Source organism: Rhinopithecus roxellana, chromosome 13, assembly GCF_007565055.1.
Source record: "Rhinopithecus roxellana isolate Shanxi Qingling chromosome 13, ASM756505v1, whole genome shotgun sequence".
Classification (NCBI taxonomy): domain Eukaryota; kingdom Metazoa; phylum Chordata; class Mammalia; order Primates; family Cercopithecidae; genus Rhinopithecus; species Rhinopithecus roxellana.
This window is the reverse complement of record NC_044561.1, coordinates 88,277,964-88,303,890: the sequence shown is the minus strand read 5'-3', so window position 1 is coordinate 88,303,890 and position 25,927 is coordinate 88,277,964. Positions and strand designations below refer to the sequence as shown.

At 41.2% G+C, this 25,927-nt stretch overlaps 1 protein-coding gene and 1 non-coding gene across 5 annotated transcripts in view; both read left to right on the top strand.

Moving 5' to 3' along the window:
• The window catches only part of MACROD2 (mono-ADP ribosylhydrolase 2), a 2,180,049-nt gene that overhangs the window by 1,129,876 nt on the left and 1,024,246 nt on the right, over positions 1-25,927 (top strand). The window lies entirely within an intron of this gene.
• LOC115892989 lies at positions 619-725 on the top strand. The gene has a single exon (XR_004052954.1). It is a non-coding gene; the product is annotated as a U6 spliceosomal RNA (small nuclear RNA).

Sequence of the window (25,927 nt, the reverse complement as noted above, 5' to 3'; positions counted from 1 at the left end):
ACACAAACATGACAGATATTTGAGCTAATTAACCTATAATTGCAGGTTCCTACCAATGTAGGCAACTGCACATTAAATACCAATTCACAGTCTGAAGTATTGAGGATCTAATGTCAGAAAAGCTCCACTTCCTGGCTTTCTTTTCATTGTTCCTAGTAATATTTTTTGATGTTTTTATTGGTGGTAGACTTTGATTTCATATCATTAAAGTTGGATAGAACATATTTTATGGAATTTTACTTGAAAGAGACTATTTGAAGCAGAATAGTCTATACAATTTATGAACATGACTTAGAAATCTTGTATTCATGTGACAGTCTCATTCACATTTAATCTTTAAATCAGACATTCACGACAGAATTTTAGAGCATTCTTGCACACACTGGTGATATATTCTAAAGAAGACAAGATGACCTGGTTCTCCACAGTGACAAGTAAGCAGCAATTAACTCTTCTCATTACATAGCTTTATGAGTTTTGCCAAATGCATAATGACATGTATCCACCATTACAGTATCATATAGAATAGTCCACTACTACAAAAATGCCATGTGCTCCAGTTAGCCATCTCTTCCTCTGCCCAACGCCTGGCAACTTCTGATATTTACATGGCCTCTAGTGCTTTCTTTGGCAACACATATACTAAAATTGGAACGATGCAGAGAATATTAGCATGGCCCCTGTGCAGGGATGACACAGAAATTTGTGAAGCATTCCATAAAATACATATATATATATATACATACATACACACTCTATAGTGTTTTCTTTTCCAGTATGTCATAGAGTCATGCGCCACAATTTCTATACCTGTGATGCAGTTACTTTTACAAGACCTTGGAGGATGTGTACTGGCCACATGCCCAGATCAGGCTTAAGTTCCCTCAGGTACACTCCAGTGTCATGATGCCATCGTTTGCTAAAAAGTGGCACAGAGTATTAAGAAGGCAGCTCTAGAAGAAAAAGCCTTGGGCCAAAGTCCCAAGAGATGCTTAGAACCTCTATAACTGGAAATATAAGCTCATTCAAATATTTTTGAGTTTTAAATGGCCATTTATGTCTTCAGAAAACTCTGAGAGGATTACTTGGGCCACCATTCATAGATGTCCCCTATGGAGAAAGGTTAGGAGCTACATATATTCCAGCTCTCACTCCTGGCTCTTAGATATGTCTTCCCAGAGAGGGTATGCTTTCCTAATCACGTAGAAGCAGCACGGGCTAGGCTAGCATCACCCCCTGTTGATGATCCAATGTATTAGTCTGTTCTCACACTGCTAATGAAGACATACTCGAGACTGGGCAATTTATAATGGACTCACAGTTCCACATCACTGAGGAGGCCTCACAATCATGGCAGAAGGCAAAGGAGAAGCAAAGGCATGTCTTACATGGCGGCAGGCAAGAGGGCGTGTGCAGGAGAACTCCCCTTTAGAAAACCATCAGATCTCATGAAACTTACTCACTATCATGAAAACAGCATGAGAAAGACCTGTCCCCATGATTCAGTTACTTCCCATGTGTTCCCTCCTATGACATATGGGAATTATGGGCACTGCAATTCAAGATGAGATTTGGGTGGGAACGCAGCCAAACCATATCACCCAAGGACATCAATGGTCACTTCTCATACATTTTCACTGGAGCACACAGGCTGAACTCCATGAACTGTGGTGTCTTCATTGGTCAAATGGGGATAAATGTATTACCACCTTGAGAGCCTCCTGTGAGGATTAACTGATTTAACGTGTGAGTGTTTAATAAGTATAAGCAGGTCCTATCCTACTCATAGCCTAGAATTTTCACAATGATTAAAGAAGCATGTAAACTGGACCTCATAGGTCCTCAATAGTGGATACCTTTATTGCTGATAAAATTTAATTAGATTTATTTCTCCTACCCTACATCATTCTGGTCCAAAAAGCAGTAACTCTGTAGAACTAAGTTTAGTATCAAAAGAGATTTTTGAAGGTATGCCATATTCTAGGTAAAAAAAAAAACTACTATTCACTACTTAATCCTTAAAATTTCTCTTTGAGGTTACTATTTTATAGTCTCCATCCAGATGAGAGAATTAAGCAGCTTTAAAATCATGAATTTTAACAGGAAGGACTAGAAGGAAGAGGAAGAGGAGGAGAAGAAGAAAAAAAGAGAAGGAAGAAGAGGAAGGGGAAGAGGAAGGAAATTAATATGTATTCTTAGAATAACCTGTTAATCTAAATTAATTTGGTTTATTTGAGTATATACCTAATTTTTGAGTGATTTGTAAGGTTTCAAATGGTGTCAGCAAGTTAGTAGATGTTTAATATAAACATCATAATTGAAAACATTTGTTAAAACATATGAGAATTTTTAAGTGATACTCTATATTGCATTTTATATTCATATTATATTTTTAAAATAAATTTTTAATGTTCAAAAATATATTTTTCACTAAACAAATGAATAATACAAAGTTAACTTCTTTATAATTCTATGCCTATCCTGTGGTTACTATAGATTACCACTGACACAAAAATTTTTTTCCATACTACTATTTAATACAAGAATTGGAACAGACTATTGAACTAGTTTTAACAGGTTTAGTGTTGTAGATATTTTGCTGAAAAATGATTTCCATCGATCAAGAGATTGCTTTTCCCTCAAGGGAAATGAGCCTCTGTCTAAGGTACCAACCTCCTCATAAATAGAATTTGTAGGGAGTTCTTATTTCCCCCCACGAGGATGGCATGCAGGTTTAAATTACGATTCTTTACCAAAAGAAGATTTCTCATCATTAGCTAAACACAAAACACTCGGAACATGATATCCTGAGTTTTCAAGTGTGGTGACTTTCCCATGTTGGTTTTGTTTGTTTGTTTGTTTGTTTGTTTACAAACTTGGGAATTTTAAGAAAAATATAACTACATGAAGAGTATTTTTTCACAGGGGCGGTATTATTTTCACAATAAAAAATTATCCATATTATTCCATCTTAGAAAATTTGAGAATTATATTTTATAATGTTTATTGTATATCAGTTTAAAAATTCTCATTAATGGGAGAGAGAGATTAGATTGTGTTTGTGTGTTCAATGAATCAGTACAAAGTTCCTATATTATCAGCCTAAGTCTTGGGTGGTGTCCACCTCCTTGCTTCAGAAGAGGCAGCTCTGATGGTCTCCTCAAGTTCCTTGGCCAGACCTGGAAGCCTGGGCAGTGTCACCTCCCTAAATAGGTCTATTCTCAGGAATTAACTTGTGGCTTAGTGTTACAAATAGGAAAAGGAGAAAAAAAAAAAAAAAAAAAGGGAGTAGGGGAGGGCACAGATGAAAGTTCTCTACCTCTCTACCTACTCCTTTCCCAGTCCTCAGGGGCTCCTGATAACACTAGGCAACACTATCATTTCTGATAGTTTTAACAACCCAAATGGGCTGAATTATCTATTCCAAAGATCTGTACAGCAGGGTTTCTCAGTTTCTGCACTATGGACATCTTGGGCTGAATAATTCTTTGGTATGGAGTAGGGAGAGGCGGGGGTGCTGTCCTGTGCATTGTGGGATGTTTAACGGCATCCCTGGCCTCTACCTACCAGATGCCATTGGCACCTCCCAACCAAAACTGTACCCAGATCCTGCCAAATGTCTTCCTGGGGTAGGGGGAAAAAATCATCCCCCTCAACCCATTGAGAGCCACTCCTTATTTGGTAATGCATTGGTGAGAGGCAGAAAAAGGGAAAGCCTGGATCATGAAGATAAATTCTGTGTTGCAACTGTCTAGTGGGATACGTTTGCATGCTCTGTTTGTATATTCCTCTGTTATAAGGAATTAGGCCTCACAAGAAGAGTGTGCTACTAAAATATTATTATCTAGCTGACAAGGAATTCATAACTGAAGTTACACTGTGGTAGACTAGTATTTCCCGGACAGTCCTCCAAGGGGGAACATTAATTAGTTCTGTGAAATCAAAAGCTTCCCTGGTCTCTTTCCTCTGAATGTACATGAACATATTAAAACTCCTTGAGTATCCAGTGGTAAATAAAAGGCATTTACCATGGTTTAAGGTAAAACAAAGTTCTTTAAGGAAATAAGATTCTTTTGTAATACCCATTCAAACGCTTTTGTTTTCAACAATTTGGAAAGTTGATGAATACCGTATAAACCATTCCCTCAAAATGTAAGGATTTCTAGCTATTCTCTTATCTTAGATTTCCACACTAATTTAAAATATTTACACTAGCATCTTGTTACTAGAGCCAGATTTAATTGGGACTCAGAATTTTACTTGAGAATAATGTTCTGTGTTTGTAAATGATATAATAATATATTTATTTTTTATTTTTACTGTCTGTTCCTATTCAATAGCTATGAGTAGACTTATGGGCTCAGTTAACTCATATGACTCTTAATCAATGGATCATTTGCCTGCATCCAAATGTGCTTCTGAGTATTTACTTATTTATGTATTTATTTTTTTATTATTATTGTTTCTAAATATACCCAGGGAACTCTGCCAATTGCTGAAGGAGTTTTGGAGATATCAATAAAAGAAAATGACCTAGCACAATTGCATGGGCCTGACCAGTAAGAACATGCCAATACAGGTTCAAGGTCAAGCTCATCAGCTTGCTAGGGCACTCAGTCTGGGCACTCAGTGTGGGCACTCAGTGTGGCCTACACAGACACTGATATCTTAGTGGAAATCAGACTCAGAGTCAAGTGCAGCCCAAAGAGCCAGGGAGAATGTTCTCCTGCAAGTTCATCTTTACATGATAATAACAAGACTTAATTAAAAATCACTGGTATTTTCTCTATTTGTTTCCTAGGCAGAAAGCTCAAATACCAGACTGTCTGGTTCAAAATTGAACACCTGGCAACCCTAATGATTTGGTTTACACAGTGACTTATATTGTGCAGCAGATTCAGAAATGTGGCATCAGTGGGGGTAGGAGTGGGGGAACGCAGAAAAATTCAGGAGAAAAAGACCTTTTCTTTCATCTTTATATGTTTAATTGGGTTAAAAATGTTTCTCAGGAAGAGGAAATGTTTTCACCTATTATTCCATTTTATTATAGGCCTGTCCATCTCTTTGTCTTATTATGTTTCTGCTTGTGGCCTTCAGTGCTAATTTCCATAGCTGTAACAGACTCTGATGTCTACCAGATTTGATTTTGGTGTTCCTGATATAGGGCTCTGTCCTAAGTCTGTGAAACAGCTACCATGTTTCAATCACTGTGGCAATATGAGTGTGTGGTCTGGAACCAAATGGCTGTTTGAATGACAGCTCTACTATTTCTCAGCTGTGTAGATGAGACACTTAATCTATATTTGCCTTAATTTACTCAGTCATAAAATGTGGTGCTGGTGGTGGTGGTTGGGAAATAATATCTATTTTTGAAAAAAGTTTAAGCTGGGCACAGTGGCTCATGCCTGTAATCCCAGCACGTTTGGAGGCCAAGCTGGGAGGATTACTGGAGCCCAGTAGTTCAATACCAGCCTGGGCAACACTGAGACTCTGTCTCTAGCTTAAAAAAAAAAAAAGAAAAAAAAAAGAAAAAAATTTGTTGTGAGAGTGAATGGGCTCAAACCCTAATATGTGTGGGTTTCAGGATAAGAGTATAAATGGAGCCTGAATATCTAAATATTTCAAAATTATGAATTACCCCAACAAGTTGCTGAATAAACTATGTGTTGTCTACCTGCCTTGACAAACGTACCTTCAACGTTTAAGGGTCTGGGTTTAAATGTAGAATTCTGAGCTCCTCAGAGTCCCATGTTGGAATGTGGTGGCCTGGGGAAGATGGATCTTAGCTCTAGGCCTGGCCCTCCTTTCTTCCCAAGCTCTTCTTCACACTGCAAGGGCCTCCCAGATTGTACATGAAGATCCTGGCCCATATATTCAGCTACATCCACATCCCTAGCAAAAGGGAGACTGAGGCCATTCCTCAGACCTAGGGGACTGCCCCTGGAGGCAAGAGCAGTGGACCATGCCTGGAAAGGCCCTGGAAGTAGCTTCAAGGCCATTTTGATAGAGAATTCTGGGGGCCTGAAAACCTAGAGCCAAGGAGTGGACTTGGGCTCTGGATAGGCAAGTCCCCTTGATCCAAGGTATCACTGCAGGAGGAAGGGCAGTCAGAGGAGGGCCAGAGCTGAGTCTTCTAATGCACAAGACCCAGAGTGGAGTGAAAAGCAATGCTGGGATTAGACACCCAAATCTACTGAATTAGCAAAGTCAAAGCAAAGAACCGCAAGCAAAGTCTGGCATATTATAAGCAATTGATAAGTGTTACTTTTATTATTAAGCACCTACTGGATGTCAGCATTTAGCACTGAGGGTGTAACAATGAATAGAAAGTGATCACTGCTTCGGGATCTGTCTCTCTAATGATAGCCATCTGTACCAACAGTTTGGGCTACCTGCTGTGACAGGGATATGGAAGTTTGTTAGGCGGAGAATAAATGAAAACCCCTACCTCCCTGGAAGATCAAGGGAAGGTCTTATGGAGGAAGCCATGGATGAGCTGAGATGTGAAGGGTGAATATGAGTTTAGCCATCAGATGACTGGTAAAGGTGGACAGTCCCATCAAAGACAACAACTTACAGGATATATAGAGGTCAGAAAGAGCATGGCATTTGGATTCATGTATCAGTGCCTGATACATATAGGAGGCAGTAAATAAATGCTCATTGAGTGATTGCATCAAGAGGTAAATGGGAGGCCGAGGCAGGTGGATTATGAGGTCAGGAGATCGAGACCATCCTGGCCAACATGGTGAAATCCCATCTCTACTAAAAATACAAAAATTAGCTGGATGTGGTGGCACCTGCCTGTAAACCCAGCCAATCAGGAGGCTGAGGCACGAGAGTTGCTTGAACCCAGGAGGCGGAGGTTGCAGTGAGCCGAGATCATGCCACTGCACTCCAGCCTGGCGACAGAGCAAGACTCTGTCTCAAAAAACAAAACAAACAAACAAACAAAATTACCCTTGTCGTGTATCTTGGACATTTCAGTGTACTGCAGCAGACTTCTGACTGCCCACATCTGCATCTCCATGACTGACGGTTTTCTAGAACTGTGGAAGGGCCCTTTGCACAAGACAGGCTGAATGTGCTGGGGAATTAATGTTCTCTAAAGCAGTCCTCAGCCTGGGCAATACGGTGAGACTCTGTCTCTACAAAAAATAAAAAATAAAAATTAGCTGGGCATAGTGGTGCATGCCTCTAGTCCCAGGTATTCAGAATATCACTTGATCTCAGGAGTTTGAGTTTGAGGCTTTGGTGAGCTACTTTTGGGAGCTGGAGAATAACTACTCCTGCTTAATTGCCCTGTGGTAAAATTTTGAGGAATGTTCTACACAATGTCCCAGAAATGCGCAGCAGCATTGAGCTCTAGTTGCCCCAGCAGTTACCTGCCCACCTGCATACTATTTTATTGGCATCTTTCTCTCACTACTTGTGCTCAACATCCTTGCTCAGGGCCTGTTTCTAAAGGCATCCAAACTGAAAAGGAGGACAAGGAGCTAAGGATAAAATAGAGAGAGAGAGAGAGAGAGAGAGAGAGAGAGAGAGAGAGAGAGAGAGAGAGACAGACAGACAGACAGATAGATTAGGTAGAAAGATAGTCTAGGGAGTATGGTAGAGATTCTAGATAATGCAAATGCAGATGCCCCTGTCAAAGTGACAAAAAGTAAATTACAGGCAAAAGTAGCGGCAGCAAAACTGAATCTGGCTGTGAGTCCCTCATCCTGAGTCCTGCAGTTCATGATCTTCATCCCAGATCCCAGTGTCACAGGATCTCTAGGGTGTTGCTTTTCCAGCCGGAAACCTCTGAGGCTGGTAGTGCCTTTGCCCAAATTTTGCTTGGGCCTGCTGGGCTTGGTCTGCCTACTCGGCCCATCAGGCTGCACTTGGCTCGCGCTACCAGCCCAGATCCCACACCTGCCAAGGGTGAGCCAGGCACGGAGCAGTGAAGGGTATGTGAGGGAGCTCAGGGTCTGGCCACTGTGCACAGCCAGGCTGTGGTGGGGTGGGCAGCTCCAGGTGCCTGCACAGGCGCCAACTCTATGCGAGGCTCCAGCTGGACCAGGCACACTGCAAATGGCTTCTGCTGTGGGCACTGGGGAACGTGGTGGCACCCAGAAGCTTGGAGACGTCAGGAACCTCAGAGACCCAAAGAGGGTGTCACAGCCCTAGCTCGGGGAGGCCCTAGGTCTGAGCTCCCCAAAGGGCTGCAGCTCTTCTCTCCTTCTTGTCGCTGGCAATGTGGCAAGCGAGGGTGGGGGTGGGGATGGGGGGCGTGTTTCAGCCCTGTTTATTGTTACAGCTCTTTCAGTCCTGCCATCTGGTGGGTCTGGGTTCTTGTCTGGCATCCAGGTAGAATGAGGTATGTGGACAACTGGAAGGTGAGCAAAATGGAGAGGCACTTCCCTGAGTGACAGAACAGCTCTCAGGAAACCCATAGTGGGTAGCTTCTTTCTGCAGGCAGGTCGTCCTGATAAGTGGCCAGCTTTCAGCAGAGAGGAGACCCATACTGGGTAGCTCCTTTCAACAGGCAGGTCATCCCGACTAGCGGAGGAGACCTGAAATGGATAGCTCGTTCCCGCAGCTGTTAGTACCATCGGTGTTAGTCTGGCTGAGTTCGGGGTATTTTTTATGGGTTCAGAAGGGAGGAAGTGCATGCTGATTGGTCCATGGGTAGCCATAGGCGAGCCTGGAGGGAGCACCATAAATTCTCTCTGGGTCACGGACTCCACCCAGAACTGGCAGCCTGGCTCCCAGGCTTCAGGCTGTCCCTGACTTGAAGGTGGGGTTTCACCAGGGACCCACCCATTTCTCCCCAGGAACCTATCTGCCTCTCGCCATCAACATGCCATCCACGGCACCCAGGCCGTTCGTGCCCAAGCCCGCACCAAGCTGCCGCCCCCGCTGGCCTCCCTCCCACGCTCGTTGGTACCCAACGTCCAGAGGGGCTGAGGCAGCAGGGGGCTGGCATGTCGGTGCTGCCTCAAGTGTGCACACACGCAGCCAGGTGGCAGCAGTGTCTGGGCTTAGCCACAACTTTACTCTGAAATCAGAGTGGGCACTGGGAGTCAGGAGAGGCCGGGGGCGGGAGTAGGCACCAAACCTGCAGCGACAGGTGGGCTTCCCAGGCCCCCAAGAGTGCAGGGTCCTGAGCTGTGGCTGGGCAGCTGCAGCTGCACCCGGGAACTCAGGGCTCCCGCCCCGCCAACTTGGTAGGGAGTGGGCCTCTGGCCTGTCCCTGGCCCCCGTCGGCTCCGCACGCAGCCCTGACGCGCCTACCCCTCTGCAGCCAGCATCTACTTTGCAGCGGCCGCTCCAGATGGGCCACCCTGCCATCACCAGGCGGCTGCAGCTGGAGGTAATTCTGCGGACAAATTGCCCAACAGTAGGGATTCAGGGAGCTGAGAGCCAAGAGATCACTTTGAGACTCAAATCCACACTTCACCCTGAACTATCACTCAGAGCTGCCCATATTTATTCAGTAATTGGTCAATTTTTGACCTTCACTGTAACCGGAAATGCACATTAAAAACTACCTTCAGCAGCTGCTGTGGAAAGCAGTTTGACAGATCCTCAAAAAGTTAAACAAAGAATTGCTACATGATCTACCGATTTCACTTTTTGGCACATACCTAAAAGAATTTAAAACAAGAACCCAAATAGGTACTTGTACACCAATGTTCATAGCAGCATTATTCACAATAGCCAAAAGGTGGAAACACCCCAAATGTCCATCAACAGATGAATGGATAAACGAAATGTAGTATATCCATAAGACAGAACATCATTCAGTCTTTAAAAGAAATGAAATTCTGTTCTATACAATGCCACGGATGAGCCTTGAAAACGTTATGCTAAGTGCAATAACCCAGACACAAAAGGACAAATGTTGTATGATTCCCCTTACACGAGGTAACAAGAACAGGCAAATTCATAGAGACAAAAAGTAGATTACAGGTTTCCAGGAGCTGGGAAAGGGGAGGATGGGGCGTTATTGTTTAATAGGTAGAGAGTTTCAGTACGGGGAATGAAGAAGTTCCTGGAAATGGATAGTGATGATGGTTGCACAAAACCGTGGATGTAATCAACACAACTGAATGCTTAAAAATGGCTACGGTGATAAATTACATTATGTATATTTTACCACAATTAAAAATGCATGTCTTCATACTAAAGCAGGTATCTTAAAATGTTTACCTCTGCTGCCAAAGATGGGGAATGAAAAATCAGTCTGTTACTATCCTTCCCTTGGTGAGCTTTCAGCTGCCACACTTTCTCATTCTCTTCCCTCAAGCTGGGCCACATCACATGGGCAGGTAGAGGAAGGAAGACTTAATAAAAGGTGTAATTTTGTCCTGCTGCTGCTTGTCCCAGTATATGCTTTGTCCATTTTATCTGCTTATGACCCAGTTATTTGCTTTTTCTCTTTATACACTTGAGGTAACCTTGGAAATGGGCTCTAAAATCTGAACTGAAATGAAATGGTCTTCATGTACCCCCAATGGTGTGATGGTTTGTGCTTCTAATAAAATAATATAAGCTAAACTAAGCACGCATCCACTATAACTCTCTAACTTGTGAAATCTGTAGCTTCAGAATCATTATTCATCGTTTTTGTCTTCCAAGACACTAATGGAAATTAAAATAAACAAACCTGTCCATGTTAGAAAGAGAAAAGATCCTCTACAGTGACAAGTTTCACACAAATTGCAATATGCATAAAATATCCCCCAGGTTTTAAAACAGGTCATCCATTAAGGGTTCAACAGACACAAGGGAGTACTGCAGTTAAAAGGTGGGTAGGGTGTTGTTTAACCAACGTTTTATTAATGACAGCGTTCAGACGGCAAATGATAGTCTAGCAATATCAGTGTATATTTGTGAAGATTAAATAAGACTCATGTTTCCCCCGTTTGGAGGTTTGCAAACGAAATCTGGCACAAAATATACAGGAAGATAAACTGGAGAGGAACATAGCCTGTCACAGTGATTGATGGGGCTGCTTTGCACCCAACAGTGTTTGAAAATGTAGATATCCTTAAATAAATGACGCCGAGTGAGCCATGCCAGCCTAGGGAATTAAGAAGACATTATTGCATTTTGCAGAAACAACATAAAGCACTGCTACCAAATTTGATGGTTGGAATTCTATATACTCTCCATGACACCTCACGATGTATATGCTCTATAAGAGTATATGGTATCATTTTTAGTAATGAGGTTTCCAAGGTGTTCCAAGGTGAGGCAAATAACTTTCTCTGCTGTATTCCTGGAGGTGAATTTTAAGACTGCAAAATCAGCAATATCATTTTCTGGAACACTTTAGGAATCCACCTCCACAACTTTCCTTTCCCCCTAGCCCCCTCAGTTTGTAGAGTACTTTGAAGAGGGACTCAGCATATAGTTGACAAAATTGAGGGTGAGGGGATTTAAAATCTAAAGTACAAAGTTTGGAAGTGATTTATTAGCAAGACAAAAGTATTCTCAAATGGATGTAAATTGTGAAGCATTTTTTTTGTCAAAATCAGCAAATTATAGCATTCAATTTGTTTGTCCATGATATATTTTGAGTTAAAAAATAAATACACATATTTATAGGCACATAATTAATGAAAAGAGCATAGTATTCTGCATGGTATTTTATCACCTGTTTCTTTCATTTAACAGGAATTAGTAATATACTTTGATGCTAACAAAATATTTTTATAATATATTTAGTAGTTGAAAATAACGCTCTGCTGTCAATCTACTTTAATTCATTGTTGGACATTTAACCTGGCCCTCCCATTTATACAAATAGCACTACTGAGACCATCATTAGAGCCAGATCTTGTTGTATATCTTTAATTGTTTAATTAGAGCAAATGTCTAGAAGTAGAATTGCTGGATTAATGTGTCAGTAAAATTGTAGGTCTTTCAATATGCATTCATGCCTCATATCAGCAGGATTCAAGAAGCCCATTTGCTCACTCTTTCACCACCACTGAATATTTTTTAAAAAGTGGTACCAAGGCAGGGTGCGTTGGCTCAAACTTGTAATCCAGGCATGTTGGGAGGCTGAGGCTGGAGGATCACTTAAGCCCAGGAGTTCCAGACTAGCCTGGGCAACACAGTGAGTCCCCATGTCTACAAAAAGTAAATAAATAAATAAATAAATAAATAAATAAATAAATAAATAAATAAAAACAGATGTGGTGGCATGCACCTGTAGTCCCAGCTCCTCAGGAGGTTGAGGTGGGAAGATCACTTTTGCCTGGGAGATCAAGGTTGCAGCAAGCCTTGATCACAACACTGCACTCCAGCCTGGGCAACAGAGTGACACCCTGTCTCCAAAAAATAAGTAAAATAAAATAAAATAATAAAATAAAATGTAGGTAAAAAATTGTAGTCAAATTTGGGTATGCAAGAAATATTTTTACTTGTTTATTTTCTTTAAGTGAAATTTGATCTTATCTCAGGCCAGCAACCCACCCTTTCCCCACCCATCTGCACTGACAGGAAAAGCCATCAGTGACAGTCTTTATGGAACTTCCTATCCCTTGCTATGGTCACTGAGGCTCTTACTTGATACCTAGAAAATGGGCAAAGATTTGTTACATCATGGAGGCGGCTGTGTCAGACCTCACAGCCCCAGGAAGATATGGGCAGTTCATACCAAGGGACCACAGGATCTTTAACTAGACAGAGGGACCCTGTTCTTTGTTTTTCTCTCCCCCACCTGGGGCCTACCAGGAAATCCTAGGAAACTTCATCCTCTTCTCCTTTCCTAGCCATGGGTATTTTCCTCTCTGGCACTGCCAGCTCTGCTCCCCCCGTTTTTTTTCCTAGTGTCATTTCTTTTAGGAGATCTGATATCAGTGAAGACAAAAGTCAGGCATGCCAGCTGTCTGCAGGGAACATCCAAGTCCAAGGGAAGGGGAATGGGAGGAGGATTAATTGGCCACCTGCTTGAAACAGAGGAGCCAGAAATGAAGGGAAATAAAGCACAAATAAACACTTTGATTAAGTATTTTGACCTATGTGTATGAGTTTGTCGTGTATTTATAATTAGTCAATTTATTAGTTTCTCTAGTTAGTTCTAATAGATTTCTTTTTTCATTAGAACTTGCTTCTCAAAAGTTATCCCATTACTACTCTTTTTTTTCATATTTAAATGTGACCATCTTCCTGGATTGGTGCTATCTCTGGAAGGAACACTTGTAGAACTTGGATAATGCTTTTATATGACCAGTCGATAATCCATAATTGCAGTACATTATGATGACCATCTATGTCCCTTTTGTCTTCACTGGTGGTTCTCCAAGTGTAGTTCCCAGATCAGTATGATAAGCATCACCTGGGAACTTGTTAGACAAATTATTGGTCACAACTGCAGACCTACTGACTCAGACACTCTGGTATCCCCCCTACCCCCTCCAATCAGTATTTTAACAAGCCCTTCAGCTGATTTCAGTACGTACTGAAGTTTGTGAATGGCTGCTCTACATCATAATCAATCATAATCAGGCCCTCATCTTGCTCATGGGTACTTTAGGTTTCCAAACCCTTTAGATGATTCCAAATCACCACTGGGATTTTTAGGGATAAGGCTGATGCCGCAATACACTAAAGTCAGTGTTTAACTGCACAAAAACTCACTATCATCTTTCCATACCCAAAGTTGTGTCTTTAGAAAACCATTTCCTTAATTGGCAGGCAACTCCAGAATTTGTCATGTAGGAAAGCAAAATTCATTAGCACGAACTGTACAAAAGGTTGCACGTCAAAAAGCCAACGCTTCTCTTCTTTTTATAAAGATTAATTATAAAGATAATTATGAAATAATTACTATTTATGTTATATAAGTAATTTAATCAATATTTATAATTGGCAATTATAAAATCATCTTTATGTGTTCTTTTAGAACTATAAAAATTCTGTATTTTTAGTAAGTTTTTTATTAAAAATCGGTCTTTTTATGAGACTAATTATAAAGATTAAAGTCTCCTGCTTGCTTATCTGTGGTTTGAGTAGCTCCAGTAGCTCAGTGGGTTAGTGTGCAGTGGTACTTACGCAGTGGTACTTACATGACATGTGGTTTGCCCTCTGAAGCTTTGTGATCTTTCACTGCATTCCAGTACTAGAAATAATGTCTTTACATTTTTACTCTAAGTCAGTTGCCGCCTTGGGAAATCAACTTGTTTTTAGGTGCTTGGTTCCCTAAGAGGGATAAGAGGAGAGTGAATAATTTTAGTGGATATTAATGAGAGATCCTCAAAAGCCATACTTTTTCAAATTCTTGTTTTTGAAACATTTCTGGCACAATAATACAGGTTGAGATTTAAAACCAAGTTTTCTCATTTGGCATGTTTAAGTGAAATCACTCACCCAGAGCAGGTACTGCTATTTATGGCCTCGCCTGAACCTTTGTGCTACAACTCTTTAGGATGATGCTTCTGCCAGGACTGTCACATGTACATGATTTCAAATGTGCTGGCATTTCAGTCAGTGTATTGGAGATAGAGTCTTAAAGCAGCTGGAAGAGAACAATCTTCTCTACTTTGATTACTTTTTCCCTCTTTAACACTACCTCATGCCTTTATTTTTAACTATTTTAACTTTAACTCTTCTTTTTTTTGAACCAGACTTGATGACAATCCAGGTTGCAAATTTTAGGTTTTACCATGTATTAACTGTATGAACATGTTCGTTTCCTCATCTGTAAAATGGAAATTTTAATGTATAGCTCACAAAATCATCAAGAGTACATGAATTACAATTAGACAGGAGGACTAAGGGCTACTGTTCTATAGCACAGGAGAGTACAGTAAATAATAATTTATTGCATATTTCAAAATGTCCAGAAGAGAGAATTTTGGATGCTCTCACTACAAAAAAATGAGAAATACTTGAGGCAATGGATATGCCAATTACCTGATTTGAATATTATACACTATATACATGTATCAGAATATCATATGTATTGCATAAATATGTACAATTATTATGTGTCAATTAGAAATTGTAAAAAGGGTAATAAATGAGATAATGTATTCAATGTGCTTAGAATATATGCCACCTAGTTAATAACATATTATTAGCACATAAGGAATAATCATGTAATTCTTTCACATCATTTCTTAATTCTTTGGTATGATTGAAAATAGAAATTATAAGATTTCAAACTGCATTTATATCTGGATATTTTTTACTTCAAAACTAGGTTATGTACATGATTAACTTTTATTTCTAACCATTTCAAGAAAAGAATATGGATTAAAATCTTATTTATAAATGAGGAAATGAGGTCTTCTGGTTGTAAATGAGGTTTTATTTACAACCTGAGGATAGATTCCAATTTATTCCACAAGGAATTCTTTCCAAAAGTTTTTTGATGTGAGCAGTGTATTTATCTTGTGCTCTGTTTCTGGCCCCTGTTATTGGTTGTGGCCAAGAAATTATAAAATATAGGATGAATCTATCAGGAACTTTATGAGTGTGAATGGCCAGAGGCCACCTGTCCATGTGTGTGACTCTGCTATGGCTGACTCTAGGATGCAGCAAACTCCAGCAGTTTCAGTTGTTCCACACCTTCCACTTGTTAGTAAGGGGTTGACGTTTAGTGTGCTCATAAGGACGAGGTCAGGCCTGGCCCAAGCTGGAGACCAGGTGATGGTCCCTAGTTGGCTGATCTGAAGACATCTTTTCATGCAGTTTGGGTTGAGGAAGGCAAGAGATGTATTGATGCTATCATGGGAGTGAATCAGGTGAGGTAAAGGCAAGGAAACATGATATGAAGTAGAGCTGCATTCATTACCTCGTATGTGTGATTCAGTCACACAAATATGCAGGCAAAGAATGTCAAGTATTAATCAAATAGGTCAACTAATAATTGAGGGACAGACAAAGGCAAGCCACTGTCAGGGCAAGGAAATAATACTTTCATCTCACCTCTTACAGAGCCCATGACTGACACCCCTGTAACAAAGGACCTAACAAGAGAAAAGCATAAAAAATTTATTTAATAAAGTTTTTTTTTTTTTTTTTTTTTTTTTTTTTTGAGACGGAGTCTTGCTCTGCCGCCCAGGCTGGAGTGCAGTGGCTAGCTCTCAGCTCACTGCAAGCTCCGCCTCCCGGGTTCACGCCATTCTCCTGTCTCAGCCTCCCCAGTAGCTGGGACTACAGGCGCCCGCCATCGTCGCCCGGCTAGTTTTTTGTATTTTTTAGTAGAGACGGGGTTTCACCATATTAGCCAGGATGGTCTCGATCTCCTGACCTCGTGATCCGCCCGTCTCGGCCTCCCAAAGTGCTGGGATTACAGGCTTGAGCCACCGCGCCCGGCCTATTTAATAAAGTTTTATGTGACCTGAGAGCTTTCAGATACAAAGAACCAAAGACCCAGGGAAACCTATGTTTTTTTAATGCTTAGGACTGATGAAGAATGGACAGTCACACAGAAATGTGATGGACAAAAAGGGTACATATAATTTGATGGTGATGAAGTGTGGGAGAGAACCTAGCAAAGCCTGTTTGTTCACATTGTTCTTGGCCTCTCTATGTAGCATTCCTTGTCCTGGTTATGGGGCAAGACACTTGGCACAACAGGTTTATGACCTGATCTTAGGGGAGGTACGTCAGAGAGTAACCTTTTCTAGGTTTTATGGCTTTCTTTGGGGAAGAGGAGTTGTAGTTTCTGTGACACACCTTGGTGGAGAAAGGGGAATGGGAGAAAGGAGGGCAAAGGAAGGTTGGAGAGACCTTGCCTTTGAAGCCCTTCCAGTCTCCTTTATTTCAAAGTACTCTGCATGGCAAGATGCCATACTTCATGGTATTGTTTAATGAGCCCTGACATCACTTAACAAACCACAGTGGCAGGTTTCAGTGGATGTTGTCAGGGAGAGCGGGAGAGGAGAGTGTGATAGACAGCCAAACAGAAAGTGACTCTACAGTTTGCTAAGGGAAGAAGAGAGGGAAGCATTAAATGAGAAATCAACTGGAGACAGCAGATGCTTACAGAGATAGCAGATATTTATAGCTGGCATCCTACACCAGGGTTTACTTTCATCATTCCTTTTTTTTTTTTTTTCAAAACTAAGGATCATTTTTTTCAACATAATATCATTATCAGAACCTAGTTGTTGTAAAGTTTTGGATGCTCCCAGAGTTTCTGGAGAGTTAGGTGTCTGAGTCCTTGCTTCCTTCCACACTTTCCACTTGTTATTAAGGGGTCGACATTCAATTATTTGGTGGCATTTATTATCCCAAGGTTTCTATAAGTGTTTTCTCGGATGTGAAGCATTGTTCATATATGAGGGGAAAAGCAGGTCTTTTTGCTGGGAACCATATAGAGGTGATCTCATCACTTAGAAGTACCTTAATTGGCTAACATGGTTAAACCCCATCTCTACTAAAAATACAAAAAATTAGCCGGGTGTGGTGGCATGTGCCTGTAGTCCCAGCTGCTTGGGAGGCTGAGGCAGGAGAATGGCGTGAACCCGGGAGGCAGATCTTTCAGCGAGCTGAGATCTCGCCGCTGCACTCCAGCCTGGGCGACAGAATGAGACGCCGTCTCAGGAAAAAAAAAAAAAAAAAGAAGTACCTTAATGCAGCCACTCTCAACAGTGTATTTGGCCAAGTCCACTCCTTCCTTTTACTTCCCAGATTTAACTTAATTATAGTGACAATGGTTTACTCTCTCTCCATTCCCCACCCTGTTTCCTAATGTTCTTTAGCCAAGGGTTTTGTAGAAGGACTGTGTTTCTACCAGTGGGATGTCACTGAAGTGGGCTATTGAGGTGACCAGTTAGGACAAAGGTGAGCGGGTGTCTTCAGGGGAGTCTTTATCTCCAGTTTCATCCCCCTGTATGGACTGCTGCTGCTTCTACCTTTTTGGGTTGCCAATTCCCCATGTCTAGTTTTCCTCTATGGGTTTAACTAGTGTTTTCTCTGACCCTGTCGGAGCAGTGTTCAGCAGATGGCTTTATATAAAGTTATTTTGTTTGCTATTAAGCATCTTAGCTATGCTCAATGTTTTGGGGGCTGAATTGTTCATTGTGGCAATTTTTAATATTTGTTATATATTTAAGTAACTCTAGAGTCTTGGATTTTAACATTCTTATTCAATTATGAGGGTCAGGTCTTGATCTGAACTATGTGTTTATGGCCTTTTCTCATCTCCTTGGATAGAGATAGTTTTCCAGAAGTATTAATGATTGATTGAAGTAGATAAAATCTTTTATGTTTTCATTCTTTTGGAGCTCACTTTTTGGTGGAAATACTTGCAATTCATCTAATTTACTGGTATGACTTGTTACATGGATTCTTGACATGATGATTGGTTTTTATAAATTTGAACTTTATTTGCTCGCTTCCATGAATTGTGTAGTTCTGAAAATTAGAATCTGTTAGTTTCTGATCTCCATTTGTAGAAGAAAAAGCCAAGAAATGGGAAAGTTCTTTTAATTCTGTAATGCTACATCCAGAAAGGACATGACAAATTGTTGTTTGTAATACAGTTCCCAGTCATTGGAAGGGGACATCGCTTGGTCTGAGTAACATTCTTCGCAATATTAACACCTGCTCAATATTGAGCAGAAGTTCAACTGCCCACTTCTGGCCACATATCCAACTTTAGAAAGTCATGTACGTCTAGATTTTGTAGAATACTATTTCTAGATTTTGATTTTTTAAAATTAATTTCTCTCTCTCTTTCTCTTTCTCTCTCTCTTTCTTACTTTTTTGAGACAGGGTCTCACTCTGTCACCCAGGATGAAGTACAGTGGCATGATCATGGCTTACTGAAGCCTCAAGTGATCCTCCCACCTCAGTCTTCTGAGTAGCTGGGACCACAGGCATGTACCACCACATCCATCACACCCATCTAATTTTTAAGACATTTTTTGTAGGGGTGGGGTCTCCCTGTGTTGCCCAGGCTGGTCTCAAGTTCCTGGGCTCAAGTGATCCTCCTGCCTCAGCCTCCCAAAGTGCTGGGATTACAGGCATGAGCCACCACACCCACACTGATTTTTTAAAATTTGTATTTTTCAGATTTGTTACTGTACCCTTCTTGCCATTGAGTACTTAATTTCTTCATCATTGTTTCTTTGACTTTTAATATTGAAATGCTTCATTATATTGTTCAATAATGCAGAATGTTTGAATTTAACATAGAGATTTTTAGGCCTGTAGGCTGAAATAAGTCATCAAAAGATGGAAAAACATGTGGTGATGAGGCATGTCATACATGCTAAGCAAGATTTGAGGAAGCTGGAGAACTTGAAGCCATTCAGGGACAAGAAGATTAGTGAGAGGATTTCAAAAAAATTTGGAGCCCCAAATCATAAGAAATAAACACATGATTGCTTATCTCATACTCTACTAGTGAAGGAAAAAGTAAAAAACAAGCTCTCGTTCCTGGGAATATAAATTATCCCATGACAAATGGAAAGTGAAATTCTATAGGTTATTTTCACAACATACCTTCCAGAGAATTTGCTGACTCCTGGAAAAAGGGAAAATGCAGGAAAAAAAAAAATGTATAAATCCAGAGTTTCTAAAGTAGCCAAAAAAGGCGGGAACATGTCTAATCTTACTGTGCAAAAAGGAGGTAGAATCTGTGTGGAAGAAACAGTAATATAAAGATAATGGTACATGTTCTCATCTGTGTAATGCTCATTCATTTCCAGTATGCTCTCACCTGGCCACGTATAGGAGTATAGCATCCTACAGCAGAATGGGACCTGGGTTTGGCTGAGGCCTGACTCTTGCCCCTCATAGTTTATAACAAGAGTACTGTGGCCAAGCATGGAAGAAACATCTCATTCTAGGTCCCACAGTGAAGTATGGCCACTTCAGGGACAGAACCAGAATCATCTCAGGATAGGTATCATTTACCCACAGATTTCTGCCTCAGGATTGTGGGTGAACTTGAAGGTCCCTCTCTTAGCACCTGAAATTCCATCAGCAGAAGCTCAGGGTGCCATAGTTTGCATAGAACTGAAGCAGAAAATCTTAATGATGAACTCTGCTTACATCCCTTCAACAGGATCATGGAACTGGTAGGCAAGAAGCCTAGATCGTGTCTTGCAAATTTAGAGCCAAATCCTACTGAAAAGAATGAGGGAATATAGATGAGTAGTGACTGCTTTATTTTTCTACAACCCTGTTGCCTTTTTGAGTCCTGATTCTGCTGACGTGGCATAGAACTATAAGCTCAATGGTTGAGGTGTTTCTTTCCCTTCTTGGGGTTGTATCAACATTTCTGGAAGCTCGTGTGGAACTAGACATGGGTGAAAGGGACCCAGTTGTTCCTTGACCCTAAGTCTGCTTTGATGTGTCCTTCATTCCTATCTATGTGGCCCCTCAGGTCTAATAAAACTCCTGCTGCTTTAGTGGCTTGCTTAGGGCACAGCAAGCCTCTAGGACTCCATGTGTCTATGACCAGGCAGTGGACTGAATTTGTTCCACAGACAAATTTTATTTCACCCACAAAGTTTTAAGAATCTGGAAGTTTTACTTGAATAACGTAGTTTTCAGATTTCTCTTGAAAAGTGGGAAATACTGTAACTCAGTGCCTGCATTCTTGCATAGGAGCAGCCAGCTGGCTGGGGCTGTGCCTTTGCATGGGGCATTGCTGTGCCTCGAATTGGGGCATTGGCTGTTCAGGCCTGCACAGGCCCCTCCACTGTCTATTGGATTCCACCTGGTTTCCTTCACCCACTTGAATTTTATGTATGACGCCTCCATGCTGCACACCCACATTCTGTCTCTGGGGTTTGTCTCTTTCTGAGTGGCTTGTTTTGGAAGATTGTCTTGGGCCCCTGTACTCCTGGGCCTACAGATCTTCCTTTACTTATCGTCTCTTCCCTTTCCTCTTCTACCAGTCAAAAAGAAGTTTCTGCAGTCTGGGCATCGTGGAGAGGAGCTCTTTTCATTCACTGTGCTTCTCTCTAACACTCTGTCTGTACCCTTGGTTATGGCCTCCACTTCAGATGCCAGTCACACATCCAGGCTTCCCATATTTCTGACCAACCAGCTGATCAGAGGGTCCCACGACACTCTCTTCGGGTTTGATAATGTATTAGAATGGATTGCAGAACTCAGGAAGGCACTTTATTTAATATGACCAGTTTATTGCAAAGGACACAATTCAAGAATGGCCCGGCAGAAGAGATGCATGAGGCAGAAAGAGGCATGAAGCTTCCAAATCTTCTCTGGGAGCACTGCACTCCTTGTACCTTCATGTGCTCGGCACCCCTGAAACTCTCTGCACTCTACTGTGTAGGGTTTTTATGGAGGTGCCATTAAATAGGCATGATTGATTAAGTCATTGGCCATTGGTGATTGAATTCAATCTACAGCCTACCTCCCCTCCATGGAGATTGGAAGGTGGTGCTGAAAGTGCCAACCCTCTCATCACATGGTTGGGTCCTCTGGCAATTAGATCTCATCCTCAAGCTATTTAGGGGCCCACCAAGAGTAATCCTATTTGCATAATCTCAGGTGTGGTTAAAGAGCCTTATTATGAATAACCAGAGAGATTCCTCTTACCCCTATCACTCAGGAGCTTACAAGGGTTTTAGGAGCTCAGTGCCAGGAACTGGGGACCGAATATATATTTCTTGTATCACACTATCAGTTTTGAAATTCAAAATGCCACAATCAAGATTATTCCTGTTTTCTCCCTTAACACACCCCTTCTCTGAGTCAATGAGTACATCTGTGTGGAATGTCTTCCATTTGCCCTCCAGACCCACTCTCCCCATCTTTCCCATTCTCTCTGCCTGGAGAGCTCATCCGTGTGGACTATCTCAATGGACTTCTCTGCCTTTTGGCTTCTTTTTGGGTTTGGTCAATGGGCAGCTCTCCCGGAAGGTCTAAGGTAAAGAGGAGAGTAAAGATGAGGTGTTTTGCTTTTTGTGGTTGTCTCCGTGTGCTGGGAACTATACTTTCTCTTCATGTCTTTTGGCTTGAAAATGTTGACAGTGTCTGCTTGACAACTTCAGGGAATGTCACTAGCTCTGGGGGTTGCTAAAGTCTTCCCACATCTTTTTAAATCGTCTCTATTAAACACTCAAATTACTGTTTGAAAATGCCATTTGTTTCTTCTTGGGACTGTAACAGATAAAACATTACGTGCAGTTGTTTATCCATAGAAATATTTAATAATATTTATATGGATTTTAAATTTTATCTAAAAATTCATTCAATGTTAAAATGCAGCATCTGAACCTTGAAGCAGTGTAAGAGTTTTCTACCAAACAGTCACATGTGGTTCAAAACACAAGAGGCTGAATTGAAGCTTCTTAACTCCTACATCACAACCTTTTAACACACAAGGAATCCTGAGTGCACCAGTTTCTAAGAGAACCTAGCAGTACTAAAGATGATCTAGGAAAAAAGAAAGAAAGAAAATAAAAGAAATGGGGATGAATTGTCTGAGGAAGAATTGTCAGTAACAAGTTCATCATGGCCGTCACCATGCAGAAGACCCTAAGCAGAAAACACAGCTTCACTCAGTTAAATTTTTAATGCTCTTCTAAATAATGTCTAAGGTTCGAATGTCAGCTTGGGAATCCCAAACATCCAGTAAAACGGGACACCTTTGCCACCTCTGTGAGAGTGGCCTGACCTTGTCTGTGTTTTTCTCCCCTTCAGTTCACTCAGCAACACGGGGAGGTGAGTAAAGGATTTGGCAGCACATTTGAGGCCTAGGGGAGAAAGAGTGCTTGCAGGCATTCCGTTGCTCAGAAAACATGATGTTTAGCTGATGAAACTATTGTGAATCTTGGCTTTCTTCCTTAGTTTACCTTTTTAATAAATTCCTAAATCATGATTTGATTCATAAATTACAAATATATGGTGTTCGTACATGTGAAATACAAGATCATAACCATGGAGAAAGGCCACCATTACCCATAGATTTTTTTTTTTTTTTTTTTTTTTTTTTTTTTTGAGGCGGAGTCTCGCTCTGTCGCCCGGACTGGAGTGCAGTGGCCAGATCTCAGCTCACTGCAAGCTCCGCCTCCCGGGTTTACGCCATTCTCCTGCCTCAGCCTCCCGAGTAGCTGGGACTACAGGCGCCCGCCACCTCGCCCGGCTAGTTTTTGTATTTTTTTTAGTAGAGACGGGGTTTCACCGTGTTAGCCAGGATGGTCTCGATCTCCTGACCTCGTGATCCGCCCGTCTCGGCCTCCCAAAGTGCTGGGATTACAGGCTTGAGCCACCGCGCCCGGCCACCCATAGATTTTTAATCAAACAAATTGGTTTATTCTGATGTTCCTCTGATAATTTCTCTCCAGACCAGGGATTTTTTTTTTTTTTTTTCCTTTCTGGTAACACACCACACTTTTGGAGTATCTACCCAAATAGCTATGAAAAATGGCCTTGTTATAATTGAGGGAACTTCATTACATTGAAGGGCTTTTTTGAAAAATATTCTAAAATATGAAACCTGGCCATCCGAACAGGAGAGCAGTATTTCTGAGGGTGTTTTGCTGGCTCGCCTTTCCATGTCTGACCTCTCTTCTTTGTGAGCTCTGAATCTTCCTGTCACCTGTCACCTCCTCAAAGCAGCACGTTCTGCAAGTCCAGCCTTCTCCTCTCTGTGGCGTCCTTTCAGAGGTCATCCTTTCGTAGGACGCTCAAGACTTCAGTGAATTACTTGAATAACGTATACATTTAAGCATCTTCTTCGCCTTTGTCTCTTCTGTTTTAGGTCTTCTCAGACTCCTCCTAGAACAATATAGAATAAATGTCTCATAAGGCAAAAATTTAAAAAATACATATATATATATATAAGAAATTCAAGTAAACTGTTTTGTAAAAGTAAGAGACAACATATGGATCAGTAATTTAAAAATATATCTCTGAACCTTCCCACATGATGACTTCTAAAGCTATAACTCTTACCTCATGGTCTCTTTAGAGCATAAGTTTTGCAAGAAGAATGGTCCCCAAAACCAAAACATTTCATGCACCTGTTCTTCCATTACCTCAGATTCACCATGACCAAGATTAAGCCCAATGAGAATATCTTCCTACCAACAGGGAAAATTAAAACCCTTTAGACTGTTTGCTTCTGTCTGTGACAGAATTACTCCCAGTTAACAAGTGTCACGTCTATGTTTTTTGCACGTGTGTGCTTAGGTATGTGTGTGCACACACATACGCATGTATGTATTAAGAAAGGAGTTAGTATTTTTTGTTTTAACCCCAGTTCTTACTCTGGCTGTCTATACCCAGTCAGTTTCAAATCTTGGATTCTTTTGAAATGACTCTTAAAGTCCTTCTTCTTCTCCATTACAGTTGTGTTTCGTTTAATCCCAGGCCACAGTCCCCTCACTTCCGGACTATCACAACACCTGCCCAGTTGGCCTCTCTGTCTACTTTTCCATGCCTAGGTTATAAATTACTCAGTTGTAGCTATTATACCTCATAGCTTTCTCTTCCTTGACTTTGCTAATGTTTTCTTTCTGAAAAGGAATTTATTAATCTGGGCTGTTGGTCCTGTTCCTCTTAACATTTTGTCAACTATACTTCAATTGCTTGCATCTGATTAACAGCTGCTGTGACTTTCTCTAAAGTAGATCATCTTTCTGTATGTCTCTTTGATAACTCACTGCATTCATTGGTTGCCCTTGGCTGAAAAGCACATTGCTTATCAATGTGTTTTGTTCACAATGATCTGGCAGCCCAAGCATGATATTTAATGTAATTGATGTCTCCTATTTACTAATGGATGTTACATCATCATTATTTAGAAAATTCGCTACTGAATTGACATCTGATTGAGGATACGTGATTGAGGTTAAGAGCCTGTGAATGTTTGGAGAATACTTGTTTATAGTATGTACTGTGCAGTGTGGTATGCTATCTACAGGCTGCAGCTGGCGTTTCCTTCTGTTAATATTCTGTACTTGATGTGGTTAAGTAGGCACTGAGACGCTCAACTTCAGTGTTGCCTCCTACCTATTGAAGGACAAAACACTTACTGGCAGCAATCATCCGATGAAATGTAAGTAAAAAAGAAAACAAACAGGACACTTACGGAGTTACATAAGATAAATTTGTATGATACACCCATATTTTTAACTCATTTGTGTCAGGGTAGTTTTAAATGAAAATGTTACTCTAAATATGGAGAATCTAAAGATCTATGTGATTTTAATAGTTTATTATAAGAGAACTTGAGTTAGAGGCTTTGGAGTGTTGGTCATTAAAATCTACTAATTGTTCTAGCCACCCCGCCCCTCCAATTCTGGGTATATGGTAAGACTGCATTTACTGGAGCTCTTCTGATTGGACAGAGTTTACAACCAGTTTTGGCCACTGAGTTGTGATAAGTAGTGGCTAAGGCTTTCATTACAATGTGATGAGGTTTCCTTTGCTTTTATTACAATGTGGTGAGGTTTCCGTTGCCATGATGGCTAGCAATGATCTCCACAGTGGCTATACTGTCAGCCTGGGACTCACAGTGAAGACACTATGGAACAGAGTTTAGCCACCTGTCACTAGACATGAACAAGAAAAAAATAAATACATATTTTTTTTTTTAAAGGCTGGGCATGGTGACTCACACCTGTAATTCCAGCACTTTAAGAGGCCGAGGCAGGCAGATCACTTGAGGCCAGGAGTTCAAGACCAGCCTGACCAACATGGTGAAACCCTGTCTCTCCTGAAAAAAAAAAAAAAAAAAAATTAGCCAGATGTGGTGGTGGGCGCTTATAGTCCCAGCTGCTCAGGAGACTGAGGCATGAGAATCGCTTGAGCCCAGGAGGCGGAGGTTGTAGTGAGCCAAGATGAGATTGTGCGACTACACTCCAGCCTGGGTGACAGAGGAGACTCCATCTCAAAAACAAACAAACAAATAAAACTTTGTGGTTTGAAGCCACTGAGATGTAAAGGATTTTTGTTACCACCGCATAACCTAGCCTCTCCTAACAGATGCACT